General features: G+C 45.9%; 1 long non-coding RNA gene across 2 annotated transcripts; it reads left to right on the forward strand.

The window, feature by feature from the left end:
- The first annotated feature begins 259 nt into the window (after nt 1-259).
- On the forward strand, nt 260-26,146 carry LOC113836500. 2 transcript variants are annotated; one of them, XR_003486806.2, is made up of 3 exons: nt 260-8,871; nt 16,179-16,371; nt 25,085-26,146. It is a non-coding gene; the product is annotated as an uncharacterized LOC113836500 (long non-coding RNA). The 2 variants fall into 2 exon arrangements; XR_003486805.1 differs by lacking the exon at nt 25,085-26,146 and adding an exon at nt 22,206-22,800.
- The last annotated feature ends 630 nt before the right edge of the window (nt 26,147-26,776 follow it).

The raw sequence follows: 26,776 nt of genomic DNA on the forward strand, positions 1-26,776 counted from the left end.
TCCCATTCTTTGCATTTCTTAGGAAGATGTCTCTGTCCTTTATAGCCACTTGTCCCTGATACAATCCTTTGCCTAAGGACACAAAAGCATAGACTCGGGTGCCTGTTGAACTCAGATCCTTAGCACCCTAGGCCTTTTCTGAGCCCTCCTGCCTAACTTAAAAGGCATGATGTTTTCTTCATATCCCTTCCTCCTCGTGGCTGCTGGTATTTTCTGCTTGTCTGTACTGTTTTCTCCCAAACTCAAGAACAGTTTGACTTTTTTCTGAGTCTGCTTTTAAATTCTTTTATAACTGATACTCCGAGTCCTACAATGGAGCCTCGGTTTCCTTGGTAACAAGAGAGATCTAGATCTAGCTCCTAGCATCAACACTGTATACTTAGGGCAGCCCATAGGCTGCCCCATTGTGAGTTTCCTATCTCTAAGGCAAGAATGGAGGTGACCATTGACTGTATGGAGATTCCATGAGATTCCCTGGGGCACATTTACATGTTGGCAACCTGCTAGTCTGACAGCATCTCTACAGCACTGAACTCTCAGCACTGTTTACCTAACATCATCTGTGTGCCTTGGATGCACTGAAGTAGATTAGAAACCACCTCACTGTGCTCAAAAACAGGGCAGGATGCTGCTTACACCAAGAGATTGCATCAAAGAAAGTTCTTCTTTGAAAAACTCAAAGAGCTAGTCTTCTTCAGTCCATGCTTTCACAGGAGACACTGAGCTGGGTGTGAGAAATAACTGACTGTCCTCAGAGCGCATGCTCTCTAGTTGCCATAGGCTTCGCTGCATCTCATCTACTCTCCTTGTCTGTATCAATGTGGGCACAGTGTGACACAATGTTATCATTGTTGCAGTTTGTGACACCTGGCGTGGTCCAAGTCGTTGTATTCAGTGAATACTTCAGCTTCAGAGGCTGGAATATGAAGGCAATACTGGGATGTTGTGAAAATAGCCCAAGATGGGGACTTGGGTTAAAGTTCTAGGGACAGAGAGGAGTGGTTGCTCATCAGAAGTCATCATCTGGAGATAAAATGGCCCTGGGAGAAAGCAGAGACTTTCTGAAGTTACCTAAACTTTGAGACTGGATAGAGAGTAGGGTGGGAAATGGGTGTGGAAGGCAGAGAAATAGGATGAATGGAATGAATCAAGGCATGGGGCCAAGTTCCAACCCTGTCCCCATCTCTCACATCCCCAGATTTTTTTGCCTTAGCTTTGCTCATTTCCCAGAGCTGTGTAGACAGGCTTGACCACCTACCCTTATAGCTCTTCAGATGTGCTGGACCTATATAAGCCCCCAGTTCACTGGGAGCCATGCCAGGAATCCTGGGCTTTCCTTTGCTTCAATTATCCCATTGTAAGCACAGGACAAGTCAGTGCTATTTGCATTTCTCTGACTCATGATTTGTGCAGATGCCAAGGGTGTAGGCATGGCCCCTGGGCTGAGCTTCTGCCATGCTTTTCCAACCAGCACTACTCACCATCCTTGGGAACAAATCCACTGCTTACAATTGAGGGAATTTTCCGTCTGTTCTTTCGTGCATTATCATGTCTCTTCCATCTGTCTGTTCAATCCTTCTAGAATTCTAAACTGGAGCTTTTTGGGCTTCCATGGTTCATTTCTCCATCCTTCTCCCTTGTCTCACTATTTTTGTCTTTTCCTCTGAGTCTGAAGAAGTCTCTCCCACTGATCTTCCAAATGACTGCTTCGAGTCTTGGCAGCATCCAATCCATTGTTTAGATTCTACTAATTTAGATATTTTGATGATTGTATTTTCTTTTCTGCTCAAAATAGCTCTAGATTGCATAGTTCTATTGTGAGGGCGATGTTCGTTTTGCCGAGTCTTATCTTGCTTTATTTTGGAATGACTCTAGATTTCTAGAAAAGGTGCAAAGACGCTACTCAGGTTTTCCACTCATCTTTCATCCATTTCCCCTAGCACTTACATCCTGCAGTGTAGTTTGGATATGACCACAATATTTGAGAATGTGTTTCTAAAGATGCCTCATATGTTTCTCCAGGGGAATGTTTGCAGGGATTATGTAGAACTGGGCATTGTTTTGAACACTAAATAGTCACTTATGATAGGTGACTTTTAAATTTTATTTATTATCATGTGAGCTTGGTGTGTGGGTATGGGTGTGCCATGCTACAGCATGCACATGGAAGTCAAAGGACAATTTAGTGGAGTCAGCTTTCTCCGGCCATCTTTACATGGGCCCTGGGGATTGAACCCAGGTCCTCAGCCTTGTGTGCAAGTGCATTATCTGCTGAGCCTTCTCACTGGTTCCAGGAGGTGACTTGAAACATGCTCTGTTATTATTCTTTGAGAGATTTATGTGTGTCCAGGATTGACATGGATTCTGTCAGATATTATAGTTCAGCTTTAGTGTTCCTCTAAAATAGGGGAGTGGTATCGAGTTGTGTGTGTGTGTGTGTGTGTGTGTGTGTGTGTGAGAGAGAGAGAGAGAGAGAGAGAGAGAGAGAGAGAGAGAGAGAGAGAGACTATATCATGGGGTGTAGGCATTTAAAGGAGCAGCTCTTCACAGGATGTGTCCTTTGTCATGCTCACATTAGTTTGACATTAGCACAGACAACAGCCCTCATCCCTACAAGGCCCACTGCTTATTTAATGTGCAGCTCTATGATAGCAGTGACTGCATTGTTTGACTTGCTAACACCCCTTCAGAATATTCAGTTAGTACCTCACTTTTGTATTTCCTCAGAAACAGATCCTGACATAGTTGGAGAAGCTATTTCACCTTCCACAGGAGGGAGAAGTGAGGCAGGGAGGGAAAGGCAGCCCATTCGAGGTGCACAATCTAAGAAGTTCCTGGATGGATGATTGGAGCTCACCACAACTGGGGAACACTAGCCCAGCATAAAACATGCACCTCGGCAGAATTCTCCCACCTGGGAGGAGAGCTGCCATGTTTACACCCTGCTTCAGTCCCTTGAGACTTCTGTTTTGCCTCACAGGGACAGAGTTGCCTGTGGGGGTGACAGACAGAATGCATTGAAAACCCAAGTGCTAGATATTAAAGGTGAGGCTAGCATGCACGAGAATAGGTGAGTCCCAAGATGACCCCACAAGCTCACTGTACCTACCCCGTATTTCCTCTACACGTGATAAGTGGTTGATATTTATCCCTCTGACATGTATCTTACTTTTACCTTTGTATACTAATGCTGAGCCTGGAATATTCTTTCCTTTGGTAGGGCTTGGAGAATATGTTCTATTAGATATCCAAGTTTCATACTCTTTGTTTTTGTTTGTTTGTTTTGAGGTTTCACTATACAGCCCCGGCTAGCCTAGAACTCACTGTGTGGGCTAGACTGGCTTTGAACTCATAGGGATCTTCCTGCCTCAGCCTTCTGAGAACTGGGATTAGATGCCTGTACCACCATACCTGGCACACATACTTTCTGAGTAGGGTTTCCTCCCCCGGCTTCTTTTGGATTGTGGGTGGGGTAATAGTACCCTCAATCTAATGTCACATTCATTATGTCCTAGACATGCCACAGTGGTCTTGGCTTGCTGAGAGAAGCTGTCCTTGATTCTAGCCTGGAGATAAACTCTTTCAATTAGATCTTTACATTTCTTGGTACATTTCTATTGGAAGATTGAAGAGAAGGGATTTAAAGGTGGGCTCAAATTGGCATTTTCAAATGGAAGTATGACTTATTCCCCAAAGGTATTCAACATATTATCTCAGGGGCATTTAAACTTATGTGTATTTAATTTAATAACTCTTACAAAAAATAGCAGGAAGAAGCAGCTGCGTTATTCATTTGGTTCAAAGACCATTTATGTTTCCCCAACATTAGCTTCCTGCACTTAAACTGACAAACCCTAGATAAATGCAATAATTCCTTCACATTTCACCATGATCAGCTCTTTACTTCTAACAGCAACAATTGTGTTTCTCATTAACTTGTCCACTGCTGATCCTTGGAGTGTTTGAATCTTTAAAAAAATAGCTGTAAGAAACTGTCATAGCTACTGTAAGAGAATAATGAAGCAAAGAAATGAGCTATTGTAGTTTTCTCCTAGAGATAAGGATGCTGCTTGGGATTTGAGTTGAAATTCATCCCATCTTCCTCCCTGGCTCACGGTGTGTAATTTTGCATAAGCTATTTGTAGTTGATGCTGCTTGGGCATGAGATGGGAGGGGTGGGGGAAGGCTAAGAGAAGGCTGGGGCTATAGAAGTCCTGGGGTGTGAAAAGGGAAACAAGGGTTTAAAAAGTAGATCTGTGGAATGTTCCATATGACTTTGGCATCCTATACTGACCTGAGATTAGAGTAAAGTACCCAAGGATAGTTTTGTTTCACACCACAAGAGAGCATTTCACTCTTTGGATGTTTTACACAGAGCCTGGCTATGTTCCTTTGCTTTGCTGGGCACCCAGCCTTGTATGCATCAGGTGTGGCCACATAATGTGTTCTAGCTAATGAAATATAAAGAGAGTGATGGCTGTCACTTCCAGGTCAAGTCCATAGCATCCTTAGTTGTTGTCCTTGGCATTCATTTCACTATAATGCTAAGCTGGGATCATGGAGAGTTTGGAGTTGTGCAGTGAAGATAGCTTCTATCCACCATAGATCTCTGAGTCACTGCATGGAGGGGAGCCATCTGTGAGTGAAAACACCTCTTTATGCAAAGAGAAACACACTGATGCTGGTTTGAAATGTTATGTACCAACACTTTCTAGCAGCAGACGGTATCTTTACTAACATCTCGGGTCTGAGGCCAACTAAAGAGGACCCAGGCAGTCTATACTCTAGTCTTCTCAGAGTCAGCTTTGTGAGAAATCTAAGGTGGGACAGAATAGGGGCTGGTCTGAGAGGCTGATGCAAGGGGGGACAGGTTAGAGGTGGGTTGTCTACTACACCAAGGGCAATGAAGATAGCATTCCTGGTGGTGGCTGAGGCACATCCTGTCTTAAGGTAGTAGGTAAGTATGAAACTTTGATTGGCAGTGAGCTGGGATATTTCAGTAGAAGGAAAAGTGATATGTGGAACAAGGGAATGAAGAAATACAGATTGTATCCACAGCTTAGAGGAATCAGATGGAGATTGCTAAGTGGACTGGGAAAGCTTTGAGTGACAATTAGATCATTTAAAGCAGAGGGACTCCCTGGTAATGAGGACAGGAACTTCTATCCACAGTAGGCCAAAGGCAGAGAAATCCAAGGCATTGAATCATAGTGAAGGCAAACTTGATATTAACAGCAGTGGCTCCCAACCTTCCTAATGCTCTGACCCTTTAATAAAGTTCCTTATGTTGTAGTGACCCCCAACCATAAAATTATTTTCTTTGCTACTTCATAACTGATTTTGATACTATTATGAATTGTAATGTAAGTATCTGTGCTTTCCAATGGTCTTAGGAGACCCCTTTGAAGAGGCCATTCCACCTTTAAAGGGGTTGCAACCCACAGTTTGAGAACTGCTACCCCCAGGAGATAGAAACCAACTAAGGAAAGGGCAGGGTAACAGTTCCAACCCCAATGCTGTGCCCACTCTGGCGCCTGTGCTGATGGAGTGCATGGTAGACACAGGTGGCTTAATGTTGTATTGAATCTAGTCACAGACACAGTATTGCATGTATCCAGTATGCATTCACAACACACCCAGAAATTTACCCAGTCATGCATGTGTGCACCCATGCATTCAATACACACCCACCATTCACATTCATTCTAAACACACTTATTGATGAGTACTTAAGTGCAGAACTTAGTGATGGACACTGGAGGTGATGAACTGAGCAAGACCCAGCCCATCTTTAATGATCTCATGGCCTCAGAGAGGAGACCTTTGTATGGTCAGCACAGCAAGATGAGGGTAACTCAGGAATTACCATAAGTCTGGATCATGGAAAGGCTACACTGCCTATCTTCCTGAGAAGAGGGCAGCTTAGCCTGGCCTTGAAGGGTGTTTAGGAGGTTCATAGGTGGGAAATAGGCGGTCAGTAAAATTTCTGTCAAAACAAATAGTACCTTAAAGGCAAGAGAAAAAAATGTCCCCTTTTAGATCTAGACACAGAGGGGTACAAGGAGTCAGACAGCAGGAGGGAAGGCAGGGCTGTCATAGTGCTCCAATTAGATGCAGGGGTGAGGCCTGGGTGAGCCTTGGGGAGGTGAGACAGGCAGCTAAACACAACACAAAGGAATACTGAGAGCAGAGAGCATGCAGGGAGCTGGGTAGGAGGCTTCTCCACAAGTTAGAACCATTCAGATGGTTCAGAGAGAGTGGGCGGTCACTGGAGGTATCCAGTGGGTGGGACTAATGGGATGTGGCTGCATCAGTGGAGGGTGAAGAGTAGGCCAGCCTTCCTTTCATGGTTTCAGTCTTGGCGATTGGTGATAGAGTTAGAAGATGTGATGATTCCAATGGCTGAGGATGGAACACCTGGAATCAGCTCATTTAGGGAGGAAGTAAGAGTGTAACCCCAGTGGAAAGATCCCATTTATTCCTCTTAAAATGGGAAAAGGTGGGTGTAGAACTCACTAGGACCTCAGCTGGCTCTGAACAAATCATGGGAGATATGGACCCCTTGTTTTCTTCTCCTAGACACCAGACCTGTATTTATGTTTCTTAACATAAGACTAGACTCTGCACATCCAAGTCACACCATGGAGTCACTCTAATGTTACACTGCCAATTTGATAACATGAAGACTTTTTTTCTTCTGTCCTGGGAACTGAACTTAGGGCCTTATGCAAGGAAAATGTTCCACAGTTGAGACATAGTTTCACTTTGAGACAAGGTTTTACTACATTGCTGAGGTTGGCTTTGAACTTGAAATTCTCCTGCCTCAGCCTTCAATGTAGCTGAGAATATAGGCAATGGCCACCTGCACAGGTCACAAAGAGCTTTGGACCTCAGGGGACTGACAGCCTTTCTTTCTCAACTCCATGATGGGATTTGGCCTACTACTCAATCTGGTGAAAATCATCTGGAAACCCCACTTTTCCATTCAACACATGGGAGAAAGTCAGAAGACAGTCTGAGAATTTCAACTTAACTTTTCAGCTTCTTTAGGAAGAGTTTCACTGCTGAAGTTTGAGGTAGGCAGGGAGAACCTAGAGGGCCTTTTTGATGTCTTATTTTGCAAAGATTTTTGTGAAGACCTGAGACTAGGGGTGGATGTGTGTGTGTGTGTGTGTGTGTGTGTGTGTGTGTGTGTGTGTGTGTGTGTAACACAGGGAGAGTATGGAGGCAATGTAATCCCTTGAGAGGTGGAGGCAGGGGAATCAGAAGTTGAAAGGCATCCTTGACTACATAGTGAATTTGCTTGCATTTGGGGCAGGCTTGGATTACATGAGCCTCTGTCTTAAAAAAAAGGAGGCAGGCAGGAAGGGAAGAGGGGAAGGAGACAGACAGACAGACAGACAGACAGAGATAGATAGATAGATAGATAGATAGATAGATAGATAGATAGAGAACAAGCTGATACCAGTAAGACTAATTCCCCAGCTGTTTTAGGTCTACATTCAGTTAAAGCTCTGGGCAAAGACTCAGATCCAGTGTTGTTTTGGGTCCAGTGTTGTTTTGGGTCCAGTGTTGTTTTGGGTCCTGTGTTGTTTTGGGTCCTGTGTTGTTGTTTCCAGGCGGGTGGGGCTGTTTCAGTCACAGTGGGTCTGTGTCTACTTTCATTTTACATATACTCACTGATATTTACACCTGAAGGCTCTGTGCTTGTCCTTGGGCACCAGATACAAGTCTACTCCATCAGAGCTCCTAGGCAGGACACAGGTAGTCCTGACTGTTGGAGTTCCTCTTGCCTCAGGTCTCTGATGTTCGATGGGAACCCAGCCCTTAGAGATTTTTGGAGTCCATGGACCAGCTGGAAGGACCAAGCTTGAGATTCTGTTTTTGCCATTGACTCCCTGTGTGACTCTTGTTCCTTGAGCCTCAGTTTCTTCAGCAGTTAAATGGGAGCAATTTGTGTACTTCATGTTTGCATGAAGACTAAATGATGCACCATAGAGGCTCTCCCTAGGAATGTGAGGTGCCTAGAGTATGTCATGGTGTGGGGGCAGGCTGGCCAGGCTTCAACAGTTGGGCTCTAGGAGCCTCTGGAGAATACCTTCCTAGATTCACAAGCTCGGCTTGAGGATGGCAAATTGAATGGGGAAGATACTATGATTGAGGGTCCCTCACTCAAATCTCTGGACAGTGCAGAGACAACCAGAAAACCTCACATGCAAAGAAGTGAGAGTCTATAGCTTTCATGCCAAAGGTTCCAACCATGAGGAAGGGATGCTCTCTATGTGGGTGCCAGTCTGAATCAGGGGACAGTGCCAATGCTCTTGGCCTGTGGCTTGTCTTCCACTAACCTGGTCCTGGAAGAAGGAACTGGTGACCCATCTTGGCAGAAAAGAGTCCTTTGAGGATATTCTGAAATTGTCACTTCAAGATAGGCCGGAGCATCTGAGGGGAAGGAGAGAGGGACAGGAAGGTGGGTGAGAAAGGGTTGAGCTTGTTTTTAAGACTGTATTAGTCACTTTCTTGTTTAACAGAATACCCCACGAAGCAATTTAAGGAGGGAAGGCTTGGTTGCTTTAGGCTCACAGTTCCAAGGCAGAGAGGCCAGAAGGCTTGGTGGCAGGAACATGAGGCAGCTGGTCATTGTATCCAGAGTCCAGAAGCAAAGGGAGAGACAAATGGTGGTGTGCAGCTTGCTTTGGTTTTTCCTTCTCATTCAGTTCAGGACCCCAACCCATGGATGGAACTACCCACTAAGGATGGCCTTCTTGCTTAGTTAACCCTCACAAGCATGCCCAGATGCTCGTCTCCCAGGGAACTCTAGATCCTGTCAAGTGGACAAGACTGACCATCACAGTGGTCAATTTGACTACAGTAAGTAATCATACCACAATATTTATTATTATTATTGTTGTTGTTATTATTGTGGGGAGGTCTGTGGGTAACCTGCAGGGATTTTTTTTCTCTACTTCTACCTTGTGGGTCTTAGGATCTAACTCAGGTTGTCAGGCTCATTGCCAAACACCTTCACCTACGGAGCCCCATTTATTTATTTATAAACATTTGTTTATCCAAAATTTCCACTGTAAGGTGTGCAGCTTGGCGGCATTCTGCACACCCACATTGTTTTATCATTGTTGTCTAGTTCTAAGATACTTTCATCTTTACATGCTGAAACCCATGAGTCATGAACTCACCCACTCACTCAACCCCTATTTCTCCCAGACCTCTGACCACCCACCTCTCATGTGCTTTCTGTTCCTCTCTACCTGTCTGTTCGGGACATGAGATAAACAGAGCCGAGCAGTGTACGGCCTTGCAGGTTCCCTCAACATGACGCTTGGGGGATTCCTCTGTACCCAGCTTGTGTGTGCTTCATTCCTTTTATTCACAGTGGAGGCTACACCAGCTATACAGGTCCAAGCTCATTCCACCCTTTTGTCTTTTTCACAGGTTTTTTTTCTTACAGTTGGAGTTTCAGGGTAGTCTCTGAGTGGGGGAAGCTGAGCTCAAGAGTGGCTAGGCTTTGTTTCCTTTGGATAGTGTGTGACATTCTGGGATGCCACTAACCCTCAGTGCTGCCAGGGGGCAGCACGTGCCTGTGGAGCCCGCCTTTTGCCTTCAGAGGAGCCTTGTTTATGAAGCCATTGGGCTCAGAGAACATTCCTTCCCAGCCCATCATGCATGTTTCAGATGTTGTGCTCTGGCTCAACAAATTGTCTGGGCTTAATTTTGGAGAAATCATTGTCGGGAATTGCTGAAGCAGTTTAATTCTAAAGCGCGTATTTATATGGGGTTTTGAAATTCACAGCCCAGCACGTGATTACAGATGTAAGGGAGAGAGAGTTTAATCAGGATGGAGAGGAGGTTTGAACCCAGAGGTTGCTGGGATGTGGGTAGCAGAGACAGAGCAGAAAGGCCAGTACTCGGTGGGCCTGGCTCAGGGCAACTCTGTTGGAACAGGGGTTGAGGGCCAGCCCCTCCCCATCCAACTTGACTGATGGACAAGCTGGCTTTAAAGGTTCTATGCTCACAAGTTCTGTTACCAGTGGGATGCTCTGTTCTTAGGATGGTTGCATGGCTTGCTTCTGTTGGTGGTCCTCTGCTCTGGGAGGTGGCAGCCTGTCTCCAGTGTCTTGTCTCTTCTTCTCCATCCAGGTAGCTACCCTAGACTCAGGTTGAAGGAGCAGGTGATGCCACACTGGCAGGAGGCAGACGGAATCCCTACCCAAGAAGAAACAAACTGGGGAGACTCCTGCTGAAGGGAGTCACCTCTCTCCTTCTCTTTCCCCACTGTCTCAGAATCTGAGGCTATGCATGAGCCATCTTCCCAGGGAAATGTTGATACTCCTGTCCTGCAGTGCAGCCCTTTGGGGACAACCCACACTGTCCCATATTCAGCAACAAGTGTCATATGATGAAGGAAAGGAAGTGAGGGGCTTAGAGGCCTCTAGCTAGGCTTGCTGTGTGGCCTTGGCAAGTCCCTGCCCTCCTCCGGGTCCCAATGTTTTCATCTGTAAAGTGAGCAGTGTTTTAGACAACTTAGCTTCAGAAATAGATATCACACACAGCTTTTCCACACTAGATACCTTGCTGGATCTCTCTCATCCATGATGTGGCTTATCTCTCAAAACAGACGTTCAGGGAGGCATTAGGACCCCCATTTTACCGTCAGGAGGTTAGAGAGTGTGGATGTGGCAGAAACTTTGCACCTGCTCTGAGGTCATGAGGCAGTTCAGCTCTGTCCCCTGGGTCACCCCTGTGCTCTCAAGTTTGCACACTGTATCTGCCTCTGTACCTTGTTCACACAGCCCAACATCAGGTTAGACACGGGGCCTTCAGGTCACACCACAGATCTACTTGAATGTCATGTGAACAAACATTTAAAATAGCAGTGGTGGCCACATTTTTCCTTTTTGACTTTCCTTGTTAGATTTGTCCCACCACCTCTATCTTGCAGGATCAGATGGCCCTGGAGTCACAGAATGAGGCAAATTCTGCTTTTAAGGACTTTTGGCCACATGGCTGTGAAAGGCTCTCCCTGGGGGGACAATCAGTATTGGTAGATGGTGGTTAAGTTAGAAACTCACAATGGTCCAAGTACAGAAAATGAGTATCTCTGAAGAGGTCAGCCACAAATGGGATATCTCTACTAAAGCATCCTCCCTGCAAGGGCCAGGGACCAATGGGGAAAGGGGGACAGAAAGACTGCAAGAACAGGTTAAAGAGGACTAGGTCAAAACAATGTCTTTTGGACATGGCCAGGTCTATGGCACTTATGAACTCACAGTAGCTGTGTTTGGCTGCGCTGCACAAGGTCTGTCAACCAACATCCAGGCCGAGGAGGGAGAGTCTCAGGAGCCGCCACTTCTAGCTAATGAGCCCTTGATAGCTGATGTCCTAGAGGGGAGGGAGAGTCAGTTCTTCTTAAGGGAGTGGTCCCTGGTAGGTCAACCAGGCTCTAGTGGGTGACCCAGAGAGTAAAGTGCTTGTCACCCAAGGGCAGACCTGAATTCAGATGCTCAGAACCCACTAAAAGCTGGGGGTGACAGTGTGCATCTGTAATGCCAGTGCCCCTACTTGAGATGGGAGATAGAGACAGGAGAATCCTTGGAAGCTCATGTGTGACAGTGAATAAAACAAACTCTGTCTCATATAAGATGGAAGGTGACAATTCACCACCCAAGGTTGGCTTTTGACCTCCAGGCATGTGCCATGGTGCATTCATGTGTGCTCTTACACAGAAACACACACACACACACACACACACCCCATATTCATGAGCATACACAAAAGACTGAAAAACAAACAACAATAGCCCAGGGCTCCGGAGACCCTTTAAGGACATGCATGCTTCCAGTGACCAACGGTTCACCCAGCAAAGGCCCATAGCATCTCCCAGGAGAGTCGGACTGGGACATCTAACACCCATTACCCCATGTCAGCCAAAACCCACAGTACATGTTATAAACCTATTCAGGGACTGGGGAGATGGCAGAGCTCGTAAAGTCCAGATTTTGGACCCTAGATGCCAGATAAAATTTGGGCAGTATGGTGACCCACTGGTAATTCTTGCACTTTGGAGGCAGAGCCAGGTTATTCCTGGGGCAAGCTGGATAGCTAGACTAGGCAGGCTCTGCAAGCTCTAGGTTCCCAGAGAGAACCTGCTTCATTAAATAAAAGAGAGCAATTGAGAAGGATCCCCAGCATTGACTTCCGACCTCCACATATACCCGCATGCACACAGGCAAGCAAACATTCACATACACCCCAAAACCCCAAACCAGAACAATCCTGACACTTATAACAACCAATCATAGTAAGATGAGGACTGAGACGGTGGGGGTGAGTGTGTTGGAGCATGGGGTGGGTATAACTCATTCTAGGCATCTCAAGGCACTGGCCACAGGAGTGAAGACTCATCACTGTTGCTCTGCTCAGCAACCTTCAACTTTATTTATTAAGCCTGCTTTCTGTTTAATCTTTCCTTTTTTTTCTGGCAACACAGCAAAACACCATAATTTTCTAATACCATCCAGTGCCAGCATCTTGGGGGATTTCTGGGCAGATCCTAACAGCCAGTGATCTCTGCATTCTAACGGTCAGATGCAAGAATCCTTGAAAGGCACACGACTCTCCAAGCCCAAGTCTCAAAGCTGAGTCCTTTAAACACCTTATGACAAACACAAGTATTATTTGTATTCAGGACAGACTGAAGAGAAACTAAGTAGTTGGTCCTTTTTATTGCAGCTGAAATCTGGTCCAACCTGGCAACCTTTTTTAGAATCACAAGCTGAATAGAGTGTGGGGATGTGTGACAGTTTCTGTTTGCAGCAAGGTTGTGCTGGGTAGGGATGTGCCTGCTTGCATGAGCCAGACACATGGCTCCCCAGGGAACGAGCCCACAGCCTGCAGGTTCACCTCACTTTGCAATGATGATGAAGATGGGGTTAAGAAAAATGAATGCTGCATGATGCTTTATTTTTCACCTCATACAAGGTATTCAAGGTCAAATACGACAGCTGGAAACTCAATGCCTAGGAACTTCAATGGAAGAGAAAAACGTGGGCCAGAAAGTCCATGGTTCTTGTTGCAGGCACACAGTGGTGGAGGGATCTCTCAGAAGTGGAACCTGTCATAGAGATTCTTACTTGAGCCTCATATTGAGGGAGTGATCTCACGAGGAGCTTCAGGGGCTTGGCTCTGTGGGTCAGAAGTAGCAGAAAGAGAAGCTGATAAGGAAAGTCATTGCAGCTGGAGTTTGGCTTTAGTCTGCTTCTGTGGGCTGCTTTGGAATGTAAATAATCTGCCATGAAGCAAAAGGCATGGACGTTTATACCCCACATTAGTCAGGCATTGGCTGTAGGCTGCCTTTGAAATAGAGATGCAACCTCTTGGGAATTATTGGACCCAAGTGGTTCTCCGGCCAGGGTTCTCCGAGGAGAGCTGTAATCTTTAGTGGCCCCCTATTCTATCCTGTCACATCCTCAAGTTTGCATTCTTGCTTCAGTTTCCTCTAATAGATGAATAGATTCCCCTCAAGACAGGACTGACTTTAATCCTAGTCAGTTTCTAACAGAAGTGTCTCGTCAATAATTCCAGGAGACACTTATGGGTGGGCGTGTGGCCCAGTAGCTGGGACCAGGGTGGGACACTGACATCATCTCCATCAAGTAATTCAAGCAGTGACTCATAACTTCCTCTTGTTTTATTCCTGAGCTCTTCTCTATTCTACTCTCAGAGTGGAACGAGATGACTACTGAAAATGTAAACCCAAGCTTTCCATTCAGCCTGTGGAAGAAAAGAGGCACAGCCACAAATTAAGTGCACTGGATGAGGTCCTATACATTTATGACCACATCTCTGGTGCAGACGATGGTGGAATAGACCTTAACTAAGCTCTGTAAAGTTCTTCCCAGAGGGGATCCTGGTGTTTCTGAAAAAGAAAATAATATTGAGCAGTGAGCTTCTGTTGGGCTCTGAAATCCTATTTTAAGCAAGAAGAGCATTCTGGATGCTGGATACATTGATACAGAATGCATGGTGGGCCATGGGGCACTAAGATGTGCCCACTGATGGGAGGAGGAGGTTGAGAGGGAGGAAGTGAGAAGATTGAAAGGTGAGGCTAGGAGCCTGGGATGAACACCTTCATTGTGAACAGTGTATGCTTGCTTTGAGTGTCTTCTGATTTCACAGCATGGTCTTCTGTCTTAGACCTTCCTTCCCCCAAAGACTGGTCTCAAGCCATCAGTGAGGCTGGAGAGTACGGCCTTAAACCCGCACAGTGCTGATACACCGGGGACAAAATACAGTAGTGGGTTGCTGAGTACATGATTTGAATGAGAATGGTCCTCATAGGCTCATTGATTTGAATACTTGGTCCCCAGTTGGTGGCGTTGTTTGGAAAAGATTTGGAGGTGTGGTGTGATCAGAAGGGGTATGTCATCAAGGATGTACTTTGAAGGTTTAAAAGCCACATGCCATGCCCAGTGAGCTCTCTGCCTCCTGCTTGCCATGTGAGATGTGAGATGTGAGCTCTCAGCTGTCCCTGCACCATACCGTCTCTCTGCCATCCTGGACTCTAACCCTCTAGAACCAGAAGCTCAATTAAATGCTTTCTTTTGTATGTTGCCATGGTCACGGTGCTTTATTACACAATGGAAATGTAACTAATACCTTGGGGGAATGATCACATGACTCAGGTAGTCATGGGATACTGTGGCAACAGTTACGTTGCAGACTCTTTTGGTGTTGACCAAGCCTGAGAAGGCAGACCCAGACTGACTAGGATTAAAGTCAGTCCTGTCTTGAGGGGAATCTATTCATCTATTAGAGGAAACTGAAGCAAGAATGCAGACTTGAGGATTGACAGGATAGAATAGGGGGCCACTAAAGATTACAGCTCTCCTCGGAGAAGAAGTAGAATTCCAGTGCCTGTCCTTAGAGGGAGCTGAAGGGAAAGTCAAGGAGCCGTACTGGTTTGAGTTATGCATGCTGCTATAACAAATAGCCCTCATAATTTTAGTAACCCAGCATAGGTTTTTTTTCCATTTTAGTACCAGCTTCCTCCCAGCTGGTGGCTCTACCATTTCTCTCTGGTTTACATCCAGGTAGAAGAAAGAGAATGTGGCCAAAGTACATCTGCTTCTTCATTGCCTTGAACAAGAGAGGCACCTACAGTTGTGCTCACATTTCATTGGTGAGAAATAGTCACATGACCTCACTTATTAGCAAGAGGAGCTAGGAAATGTAGTCCCTGTTTGGACTGAGCAGCTCAGAGAAGGTGGGATCTTCATGAAGAGCTGGTGCTAGGGGAGATCTCAGACTTCAAGGGAGGCCTCGGTAGTGTTGCTGAGAAGTGAATCCTCTGTTTCTTTGCCTGGGATTGCCCAGCAGTCTTCCTGATACAACTCTGCCTCTAGCGTGGTCTGAATGGACTTGAGGTTATTTCCAACTGAACAGTCTGTGGGATTGGAGGAAATTGATAAGGACATGAAGCCTGGTAAAGTACACAGGAAAAACAAACAAACGCTTGAAACGGCAATTTCCTGCCAGGGGGCAATGGGTTCTGGGAAAGGCTCCTGAATACACAGGATTTGAGATAAAACTGGCTTTCCCCTGGCAGCCTCTGTTTGTGCATGGCTGTATTTGATGAGCTCAGTTTTTGTTTGGAATCAAGAATCTTCTCCCACCCATTTATTCCTGGTTTCCCTGGATCTGTAGTGAATCTGTGTGAGCTGAATCCCTAGCTTGAGGACATTCTCAGGGTAGCTCCTTGTGAGCATCTAAATATAGAAGCCTCCCCACCATAGCAGAACATGGCCTACCATAGCAGAGCATGGGGTGGGAATGAGGGAAGGAGCTCTCTTGCTGATTCTTGGTTCAGCATCCTTCACCCAAGGCCAGGAGATGGGGTTCCAGTTTCTACTTCTCCACTTCTCTGTGTGACCTGGATGGGTCACAAAACCTTCGGCAATGCTGTATCATCTATAAAATGGGTATAGTTGCTCTTACCATGCCAAAAACAACCAGAAAGATTTTGTAATAGTCTATAAAGTGCTATTCCGACATTACAATCATGGGCAAGGTCATGATGGGTTTGATGTACAGGCCTTGGAGCAAGATTGCCTGACTTTGTATTCTCACTACTTGCTGACATCTGACTTGCCTACCACACACAGCTCTCTCACCTCCGAACTGCACTTGGAAATGAAATAGTAATGACACTTTTCTGGGAGAAGTGTTCAAGTCACCAATGTATCCATGAAGCTTAGCGCATCCTGAAGGCTAGAGCTCTGCCTGTTGACTACTGCTCTGGGAATGCCATTGTCCCGTCAGCTTCGTTGACCTACAGTGTTCTTTCATCTCCACGAGGTGATGGTCAATCTTTTATGAATCCTTCCTCTAGGCGGGGGATGGGAGTGGGGGAGTAGAATTGGGGAATAGGGAGTAGAGGTGGGGGTGGGGAGGTTGTACAGTGCCAGTGAGTGTCACTCACATGAAACACACAGGTGTTTCCTCCAGCGGTTTTGCTACTTTGTGACTCCTTGGTGTCACTGTGAGCATTCTCCTCCAGGCTCTGAAGTTCAAGAAAGTCACCCCTTCTCTGACGATGCTCAATGCAAAGTCTCATCTATCTTCTTAGCTGGGAGGTCAGTGTAGACAGGGAAGGTTGGCTTGGGTTATGTTCACTGCTCAACAAGCAGGTCCCTCAAATGCTCTGCAAGATGAGGAGATAGACACTTGGGAGATACTGACCAGAGCCATACAGATGGTGAGAGGCCAAGCCAGGTTCCAAACCAGATCCAAGTCCATAACTGTTTCAGATCTGGACTCCTCTTACCACCTGTCTTAAGGATTTTATTTCTGTGAAGAGACACCATGGCCATGGTGAGTCTTATAGAGAAAGCATTTAATTGGAGTGGTTCACTTACTGTTTCAGAGGTTCATTCTATTATCATCATGGCAGGGAGCATGGTGGCCTGCAGGCACATGTGGTACTGGAGTAGCTTACAGGCGACAGAGGAAGTCAACACCGAGCCATATCCTGAGCATAGGAAACCTCAAAGCCCACCCTCACAGTGACACACTTCCTCCAACAAGGCCACAGACACTCCAACAAAACCACACCCCCTAATAGTTCCACTCCCTATGAGATTATGGGGGCCAATTACATTCAAACTAACACATCATCCCAGGAGCCCAACCCACAAAAACTAGTAAGGAAACTTGAGACTGTTCAAGGAACATTCTATCACTTGAGATAGAAGCTGAAACTGCTTTTCTAAAATCGCTTGTTCCCTTCCACAGACACATATATGACAAGTGAGAGGTGTGGGGAGAGAGGCAGGAGAGGAAAAGGAAAGTGGACGGTAAGGAAGGGAATGGGGAGGGAGGTAGTGGGAAAAAGAGTCAGTCACAGAGATCAAAAACCTAGGAGACATAGGAAGGGCTCTGCAGGACAGGATCTACCCATTTTCAACCCCCACCTACCTCTCCTGCTTAGTTTTAAAGCACATAGAATAAAATGCAAATGAAAACAGTGGTTACTTCAGCTGGCCCGTTCCCATTCTCTCTCTCTCTCTCTCTCTCTCTCTCTCTCTCTCTCTCTGTCTCTCTCTCTTTCTCTCTCTCTCTCTCTCTCTCTCTCACACACACACACACACACACACACATACACACTGCTGTCTAGAGATGCTGTTTCCATACTGCCATCGTTGTAGGCATTGGATGGCAGAAGGGAGCCAGGGAATAGAAGCAACTCTCTGAGTTGAATGTAGGTAGTATCTTCAAGAAAACCTTTATTAGGAAAAAATGTACAGTACAATAAAATGACAGTACAATCAACCATTATAAATATACTAGGAAGTTTCACAGTTACTAAGTAGAGAAAACCCTTTGCCTAGAACAGTTCACATAAGGGTTGGGAGTATAGCCCAGTGGTAGAGTGCTTGCCTAGCATGTGTGAGGCCCTGGGTTCAATGTGTGGCACTACAGGTGTATGGACACATACATATACAGATTTGCAGCCTCATTTAGTTATTATAGTGGTACAATGGCCTCATCTCATGACCATTTATTATGATCCCATTCATCAGGCAAAACATGAGGCTGTGGGAGATGAAGCCACTTGCCTTCAGTGTCCCAGGGATGCTGACCTTCAGTGTACATACTTTTAATGGCATGATGTTAAGGCCAGCTCTTACATCTGGGCATAGTGTGTCATTTACAACCCTAGTGTGGTTTTGGGTCATTTCAGGACACTGGGTAATATGAGAGATATTTGTGCCTTTGCTAAAAAGTAATCTAGACATCAGTGTTCAAAAATTATCCACAGATGGACTGTTTGAGCACTTCCTGGGATAAACGCAAACTTTGCAACCATAGCCTGGATATCCTGAGTCAGAATGTCTGAGGGTTTTGTGTGTGTGTGTGTGTGTGCAGGCATACACACATTTGTGCATGTACATGTGTGGGATAGACGTAAAACTTGGGCATCATTCTTCCTCAGAAGCCTTGCCTTATTTTATTTTTTTTGAAACAGACACTCTTGTTGGGACCTATAACTTGCTTACTTGGCATAGCTGGCCAGCCAGTGAACCCCAAGGATCCTGTCTCTGACACCCGTCTTTGGGATGGCAATCATTTGCTTGTGGCCATGCCTCGCTGGGTGTGGAACTCAGATCACCATTCTTGCCTAACAGTCAGTTCACTGGCTGAGCCGTCTCTCCAGCCACAGTCTGTGTTTTGACCAGCCTCCAGATGATACTGGCATGAATCACCAGTCTGGAAGGCTCCAGAACTCTTCTTTAGGGCCTCTCTCAGGGCCACCCTTCATGCTTGTTTAGACACTCCATGCCTGTGCCCTGGGGACCACACTCAGCCTCTGATAACACCATCTTTATGGGCTCAGCGGTGTGCCCAGTAATTTGTCCCTCTGCCTGTGCTCCTAGCAGATTCTGCCTGCGTGTCTTGTGGGCTTCCTGGGGCTGTAATTATTGACAGTCTTATAAACCAGGCCCCCAGGCAGGTCCTCCATGTTACCATCCCAGGTCACTGTGATTTACACCTGCAGGTGTGAGGGGCAGTGTCTGCGTCTGACGTATAAACCCGGTGAGCTTTACTTTTGAAGCATAAAAATGGATAAATCTGCCACCCATAAAGCCTTATTTATTGCGTTGAGTTTATTATATATGCATGAAAAACCAACTAATTTAACTCCTTGGCAGGAACTTCCCACTGGAGGCTAGAATCCAGGATTGGAATTCAGGTGTAGGTGGGGCAGCAGAGGTGAGCTTGACAGGAGTGGAACCACAGCCAGGTTGTGAGGGTCCCAAGGTTCAAGGCTGGGCTTGTGTGATCATGTGCAAGTCAGTCAGCCCCAAACAGCCTCAGCTTCTCACCTATGAAATGGGTTACTCTTGCTTCCTACCTATGACCGGACTGTAATGAAGTCATTCCATCCTTCATCCGGGGCAAAAGGACTGGCCACTAATGAAGGAGCACTCTCGGCTGGTGTATCACTAGGAAGGAACACTCTCAGCTGATGTATCACTAGGAAGGAGCACTCTCGGCTGGTGTATCACTAGGAAGGAACACTCTCGGCTGATGTATCACTAGGAAGGAGCACTCTCGGCTTATGTATCACTAGGAAGGAGCACTCTCGGCTGATGTATCACTAGGAAGGAGCACTCTCGGCTGATGTATCACTAGGAAGGAGCACTCTCGGCTGATGTATCACTAGGAAGGAGCACTCTCAGCTGATGTATCACTGAGGAAGGAGCACTCTCGGCTGATGTATCACTGGGAAGGAGCACTCTCGGCTGATGTATCACTGGGAAGGAGCACTCTCGGCTGATGTATCACTGGGAAGGAGCACTCTCGGCTGATGTATCACTGGGAAGGAGCACTCTCGGCTGATGTATCACTGGGAAGGAGCACTCTCGGCTGATGTATCACTGGGAAGGAGCACTCTCGGCTGATGTATCACTGGGAAGGAGCACTCTCGGCTGATGTATCACTGGGAAGGAGCACTCTCGGCTGATGTATCACTGGGAAGGAGCACTCTCGGCTGATGTATCACTAGGAAGGAGCACTCTCGGCTGATGTATCACTGGGAAGGAGCACTCTCGGCTGATGTATCACTGGGAAGGAGCACTCTTGGCTGATGTATCACTGGGAAGGAGCACTCTTGGCTGATGTATCACTAGGAAGGAAAAGCATGCTGCCACGGATGTTAGACTCTGTATCTCCTTATCACTTAGGATTTTTATTTTATGCTTATTGGAAGAGCCTTTTAAATACGTGGGGATGTAGATTCTATCATCTATCACACATTTGCATACGTTCCAAGGAACACATAAGCGAAACAAATTGCTGGAAAGGAATTGCTGGAAAGACTTTTAAACTTCCTGGTTCAGAGTTCAAGGCCTCTGACTTGGCTTTGACTCAGCCATCAATGTCTGTGCTTTCCTCCAAGGGCTTGTCCCTTATGCCACCAAGAACAATCGCAGTGCCAGGGTCCTTGCAAGCACTCCTAACTCTCACTCCTAGCTACCCCCCCTCAGCTTCCCAGTCTGCAAATTCAATGCTGAGATTTTTTTCAATTTACCAGGTGTTAGCAGTGGAAGCTTTGCAGACAAGTAGGACACAGCTTCTCTCCTCAAGCAGTCATTTGCTGGTTGCAGTGTGGGGGTTGCCTTTGTGCAGCAGGAACTCTCAGGAAGCTTGAGGGGACACATTGGAGATACCGGACCATGGTGCCTGCCTAGCCTGGCTGGCAGACAGGCCCACATTTCAGAAAAGTAAAAATGGAGACAGCCTGTCTGTCTAGTATTAATCAAATGTGATAAATGAGCCTGAGATGTAAAACTGGAAAGAAATTTATTATTTGTTTATTATTGACTCGTTCATTGACGATTTGTTATTTAGGTTTTTTAAATTAGTGTGCAAAGGTGTGGGTTTGATTTAATACCTGAGTTTTGGCAATTCTTCTCCTTCCCTCCCCATCCTCCTGGCCCTTCTCTGGCTGTACTCTTCCTAACCCCAGGGCCCTATTTTTCATTTTGATGTTGCATCTTGTCTCATCTTCCTTAAAATCTCTTTCCATCTTTCTAGTTCTCTCTCTCTCTCTCTCTCTTTCTCTCTCTCTCTCTCTCTCTCTCTCTCTCCCTCTCTCTCTCATGCACATGTACTCACATACACACTTACTCACTCATATACTCACATGTGCAGGCATGCGCTGCCCCCCCTAAAATATAGGATTATAAGATGCACATAGGAGAGTGAACATGTGGTATTTATATCTGGTGTCTTTGTTACCTCACTTACATAGTAATTTCCAGATTCATTTGCTTTTCTGCAAGAATTAATGTTTTTAATTTTCTTCATGATGGCATCAAAGTCCATCGTGTATGTGTCCCTTTACTTACTCATCTATTGATGGGCTGGCTCCATTTCCTGGTTATTGTGAACAGTGCAGCCCTGAATATGGAGGTGCAGGTATCTCTACGGGAGGACTTAGAGCGTATACCCGGGAGTGGTATAGCTGGGAAATATGATAGTTCTATTTTTAAGGTTCTTTTTGAGAATCCACACTGATTTTCATGGTGGCTGTGCCAGTTTCCACTCCCACCCACAGAGAAAAGGGGTTCCTCTATCCCCACATCCCCTCCATCATTGCTGACTTATTTTTCTTGATGATAGCCAGAATAGAAACAGGAGGCATTGGGGAAGTCTGCTGTAGCAAAATGCCACAGGTTCGGTGGTTTACAGAACAGAACATTATAATTTCCCTGCTCTGGAGGAGGCTTTTCTTTTGCTTGCAGGTGGGCAGCTTCTGGCTATGCTCTTATGTGGCCCACCCTTAGTTAGGTCTGTGTCTCCATCTCCTTTTCTTCTGAGGACACCAATTACCCTGGGTTAGGGACTACCCTAATAACCTCATTTCACTTAGTTACCTCTTTAAGGATCTCAGCTTCAATACTGAAGTCCTGGGGTTAGGACTTCAGTGTAGGAATCTGGGGATGCAGGGCCATGATACAGATGCTTTTCAAAGACAGTCTCATTTCCACCAAACAGCTGCCTTATCTGATATATTACAGGCTCCAATAGGCAAAGCTGTGGATCACATTTCCCAGCTGGTGGTGATGGGATGAGATGAATCTGCACTTCAGGAAAGAAAGGTCTTACTGTAGTCATTCTTCCAGGTACCTATACTGAGCTATGCTTTATACAACCAGAGGGGTTTGGGGAATGCATACGCTCTTGCCCTGAGCTTCAGGATTGGAGCAGAGGACAGAGAAGACCTTGCTCCTGCCCATCCTCCCATCTTCATGTGACAATCATTCCCAGATCGTTTCCAGGTCCCTTGTAAACCATGATCTGAAGTGATAGCTGAACAGAAAAGTAGAACACACCCATGTTATACCGGTATGTAAATTTCTAAGCTCTGCTGCATCAATGTTACAAACAAGGGTGGCTTAAAACATTGATTTGGGGTAGTGAGGAGATGGCTCAGTGGACAAACATGAGGACCCAAGTTCAATCTCTAGAACCCACATAAAGCGGATCATTGAAGCACACCCATCACTCTTCAGGTGAGATGGAATGAAGAGACAAGACTCTGAAAACTTTTGGGTCAGCTTAGTATGGAGTGTGCCATGTAGAACACCAGGAGACATGTCACAAAGAAGATAAAAGGCAAGGACTAATACCCAAGCTTGTACTCTGGCCTTCACATATGCATTGTGGCACATGTATGCCTGCACACACACACACACACACACACACACACACACACACACACACACACGTATGCATGGGCACACACATGCACATATGCACACATGCACCAACACTTGAGTACATGCATACATGTTCTCACACACACACACATGAACACACACATGCAGCACACACACACACATAGGGCACACACTCACACATATGCACATATGCACAAACACTTGAGTACATATTTACACATCCATACAACACTCACACACACATTCATGAACACACATGCAACATGCACGCATGCACACGCACACATGCAGTACACACGTACACATACACATGCAAAACACTAATAATTTGAAATGCTGCATCATTCTGTCACAGTTCTCAAGGCAAGAACAATGAAGCAATCTGTTTAGAGGACCATTCCATCTGGAAGGCTCTAGGGGACTACGCTGGTTGATTTTTGTCAGCCTGACACAAATTAGAGTCATATGGGAAGAGGGAACCTTAACTGATAAAATACCACCCCCCAGAATGTTCTCTAGGAAAGTCTGTGGGGGACAGTTGTTGATTAATGATTGATGTTTGAGGGCCAAGCCAACAGTGGACAGGTAGTCCTGGGAGGTATAAGAAAGCAAGCTGTACAATCCACACTGCCAGAGAAGCGAGTAAACAAGGAGGACCCTAAGAGAGACATAATGGTCCCCTGGAGAAGGGGAAAGGACAAGATCCCCTGAGCAAATTGGGAGCACGGGAAGAGGGGGGAGGGAGCTCCGAGAATGAGAAGGGAAGAAGAGGAAGGATGCAGAGGACATGAGGGAGCAGAAAGATTGAGTCAGGGGAAGAATAGAAGAAAGGCTATGTGATAGGTAGGGTTTTAGATGGGGGGATGGTAGGGGAGGACGGGAGGGAGAAGGGAACTGGGATTGTCATGTAAAACAATCTTGTTTCTAATTCAAATAAAAAAAAACTGAAAAAAGAAACTGCTAAAAGGAAGAAAGGAAGAAGGAAAGAAAGAAAGAAAGAAAGAAAGAAAGAAAGCAAGCAGGCTGAGAAAACCAAGAGGAAAAAGTCAGCAAGCAACACTAACCCATGGCCTCTGCTTCAGTTTCTGACTCCAGGCTCCTGCCTTGAGTTCCTGCTCTGACTTCCCTTCCTGATAAACTATAATATGTAAGATGCAATAAACTCTTTTCTCCCTATGTTGGTTTTGGTTGTAGTGTTTATCACAGCAATATAATGAAAACTAAGTGGCATGGGTCCTTCTTTTGGGCCGGTCTGCAGTTCTTGGTGTTTCTTGAATTGTAGGTATGTTAATACAGTCCCCACCTCTGTTGTTCCATGGAGGCCTTCCTCATGCGTATCACTGTCTCTTTTGCTCATAAGGTCACCAGTCATATCAAAATCAGGTTCCATCTTAATCCAATGTGACATAATCTTAACTCATTACATCTTTAAAGACTATTCACAGATGAGCTCACAGTGACAGGGTTGTGGGTTCAGGACTTTAGCATCTTTTTCAGGGCCACCTTTGAACAGTAACATGAAGTATAGGTGTTCAGGAGCATCAGGAGTGGAGCTCCTGGGCACAGATGGGGGCCATTTAGGCAGAGCCAGCAGGTGATGGAGAGGTTATAGAGAGGTTGTGGGAGTGGCCACAGAGGTTCGGAAGAGGAAGAAGACCCAAGGATGTACAGGACAGGGTTGATTTAGCCTCATGCGTGCATGTGCGCACACAGGCGTGCGTGCGTGTGCGTGTGCGTGTGCGTGCGTGCGTGCGTGCGTGCATGTGTGCGTTTGTGTGTGCGCGTGTGTGTGTGCGCGTGCGCGCGTGCGCGTGTGTGTGCGAGTGTGTGTGTGAGTGTGCGTGCGTGCGTGCGTGCGTGCGTGCGTGCGTGCGTGCGTGCGTGCGTGCGTGCATGTGTGTGTGTTGGGGGATGTGTAGCTTGTTGTCTGAAGGGATGGATGGCTTGGTCTGAACTGCCTTCCCTGTCTGTGTGCCCCTTCTCCACACCACTTGCTTCCTCTTGCTCCTTTAAGCAGAGCCTTTGCCAGGAAGCAGGCCCAGGCTGGTCCAGGATAGTCAGTAAACACCAGTATGTTTCTCTCCTTACAGATGAGACAGAATTCTTTGAAGACAGCAGGGGGCTCTGCTTTGAATCTGTGACATCGGAGTTTGAGTCTTTCATTATCCCTTTCGGGAGGGGGGGCTTCCAAAAATACTTTATCCTTAAGCAGTTTTCATTATGGATGTGAGTTGCTCAAACCTTAACTAATTCACGCTCACTTAGATCCCAGCAGAGTTTTTTTCTTTTTCATTTTCTCCCCCGGCATCCTCTGATGTCAGTCCAAACAGAAATCTGCATGGAAGATTTGAGACCCACACTTCTACTGGCATTATCAGAACATCCCTGGGAGTGTATTAATAGCCTGGAGTCAAGGTACAAATGGTTATTTATATGTGTCAGTGATGGCTAAAGTACACTCTCTGGTAATTATTCACAATTAACAGGCACTTCTGCAAATGAGCAGAATCTGTTCTTCATCCATTGGAGGTAGCAATTTCTTATCCCAGACTCATGTACTGGAGACTCTGGGTAACCAGCTCGCCCTCCCAGCTCCAGAGCAGAACTAATTAGAGATTATAATCCTGACCTTCAGGCTCCTTCCTGAGCCTGAAGGGTACTTGAGTCATCCATAAAATATAATGTGTTCGGTAGAATTTCAGTTGACAATAATAGAGTTGAACGTCAGTGAACCCTATACACCTGTTAACTCTTGGCTACCTGGAGGTGAGGTGTTGCATTCTTAGAGGGAGCTCTGACAGCCTGCCAGCTGCTCAGAAGACAGTCCCTGTCTTTTTCTGTGCTCAATCGCAGTCTGTTTTATGAGCTAAAACCTTATGTGCAGACCGTCTAAGAGTTATTGGAAACATATTGGCTGGTCTGGGTCCTTGAGGAAGGCCCCCTGTGTTGATCCAGTTCATTCCATCACCCTTGCCTTCTCTAACTTTCAATCTGTTAGCTGTGCTGGCACTGTCCGTATAAAGACAGACTCCATATCTGGTTGCTTTTGAATATCCCACAGCTCCTCCTACATCTGGTCTACCTAGATGTGATGGGGTAGGTCCTTCTGTGAGAAGGAGGATTCTGGAAAATGTAGGAAAGGGAAGGAGTCACCATGTGATCCCGGGAAGAAGAGGACGCGTAAGGCTGGCTTCCTTGGCGAGATAAGTCTTTATAAAAATATATAGATCAGTAGTTGTGGTTGATAATTAAGACTGAAAGAGTAATCGTTACAAAATGGCGACCATGTGATTTTACAAACTTCCACATAAAAACTTCAGAAAAGCTTAAAAAGGGATTTTAGAAGCAAAAGAACAGAGATTAGCATGAATTCTTGGTAGCAGCATTTTCTTGGGTGGTCTGTTTTTCTAGAGACAAGCAGATATTCGAGCCGCTCCCTTAAGGGAGGTTTCCTGACTCAGCATAAGTGGAAAAAACCACAGGGCTCTCTTAAAAGGCCTTGCTAACAATTGAATGGTGTGTACTGGCAGTGGCAGTGACCACATCTCCAAGCTGGCACCATGCTCCTTGATGGTAGCATAGACCAAGGCAGTAAGCACAGCTCTCAGTCCTGGTGATAAATGTACTCCTGCCCCCCCCCACCATCTTGGAAAGACATCGGCTAAAACAGCCACCATTTTAATTTTAGCAATGTTGTTTATTAGATAAAAGACTGTGTGGCCAGAAAAAGGTAAAGATTTACAGTAAAGACAGATTCAGATGAAGAAAAACCTCTAAAGGTTTACAGTGTGTTTAAAAATATATGTAGGCTTATGAGAGAAAAAGAAACAAGATAAAGTGTTTAAAAATGCTTTGACTTCTAAATTTAAATATAAGGACAGGTTACTTGGAAAAACAATTTTTGCTTATGTTTCCACAGAAAATGTAAAGCTATGGATTCCTTCTAGACTAATATGGTTTGATCAAGCAAGACCCCCCTAAAACACTGTCCCAGGTGATCCAACATCTAAAAC

The sequence above is a fragment of the Cricetulus griseus genome, chromosome 6 (genome assembly GCF_003668045.3).
Source record: "Cricetulus griseus strain 17A/GY chromosome 6, alternate assembly CriGri-PICRH-1.0, whole genome shotgun sequence".
NCBI classification, from domain to species: Eukaryota; Metazoa; Chordata; class Mammalia; order Rodentia; family Cricetidae; genus Cricetulus; species Cricetulus griseus.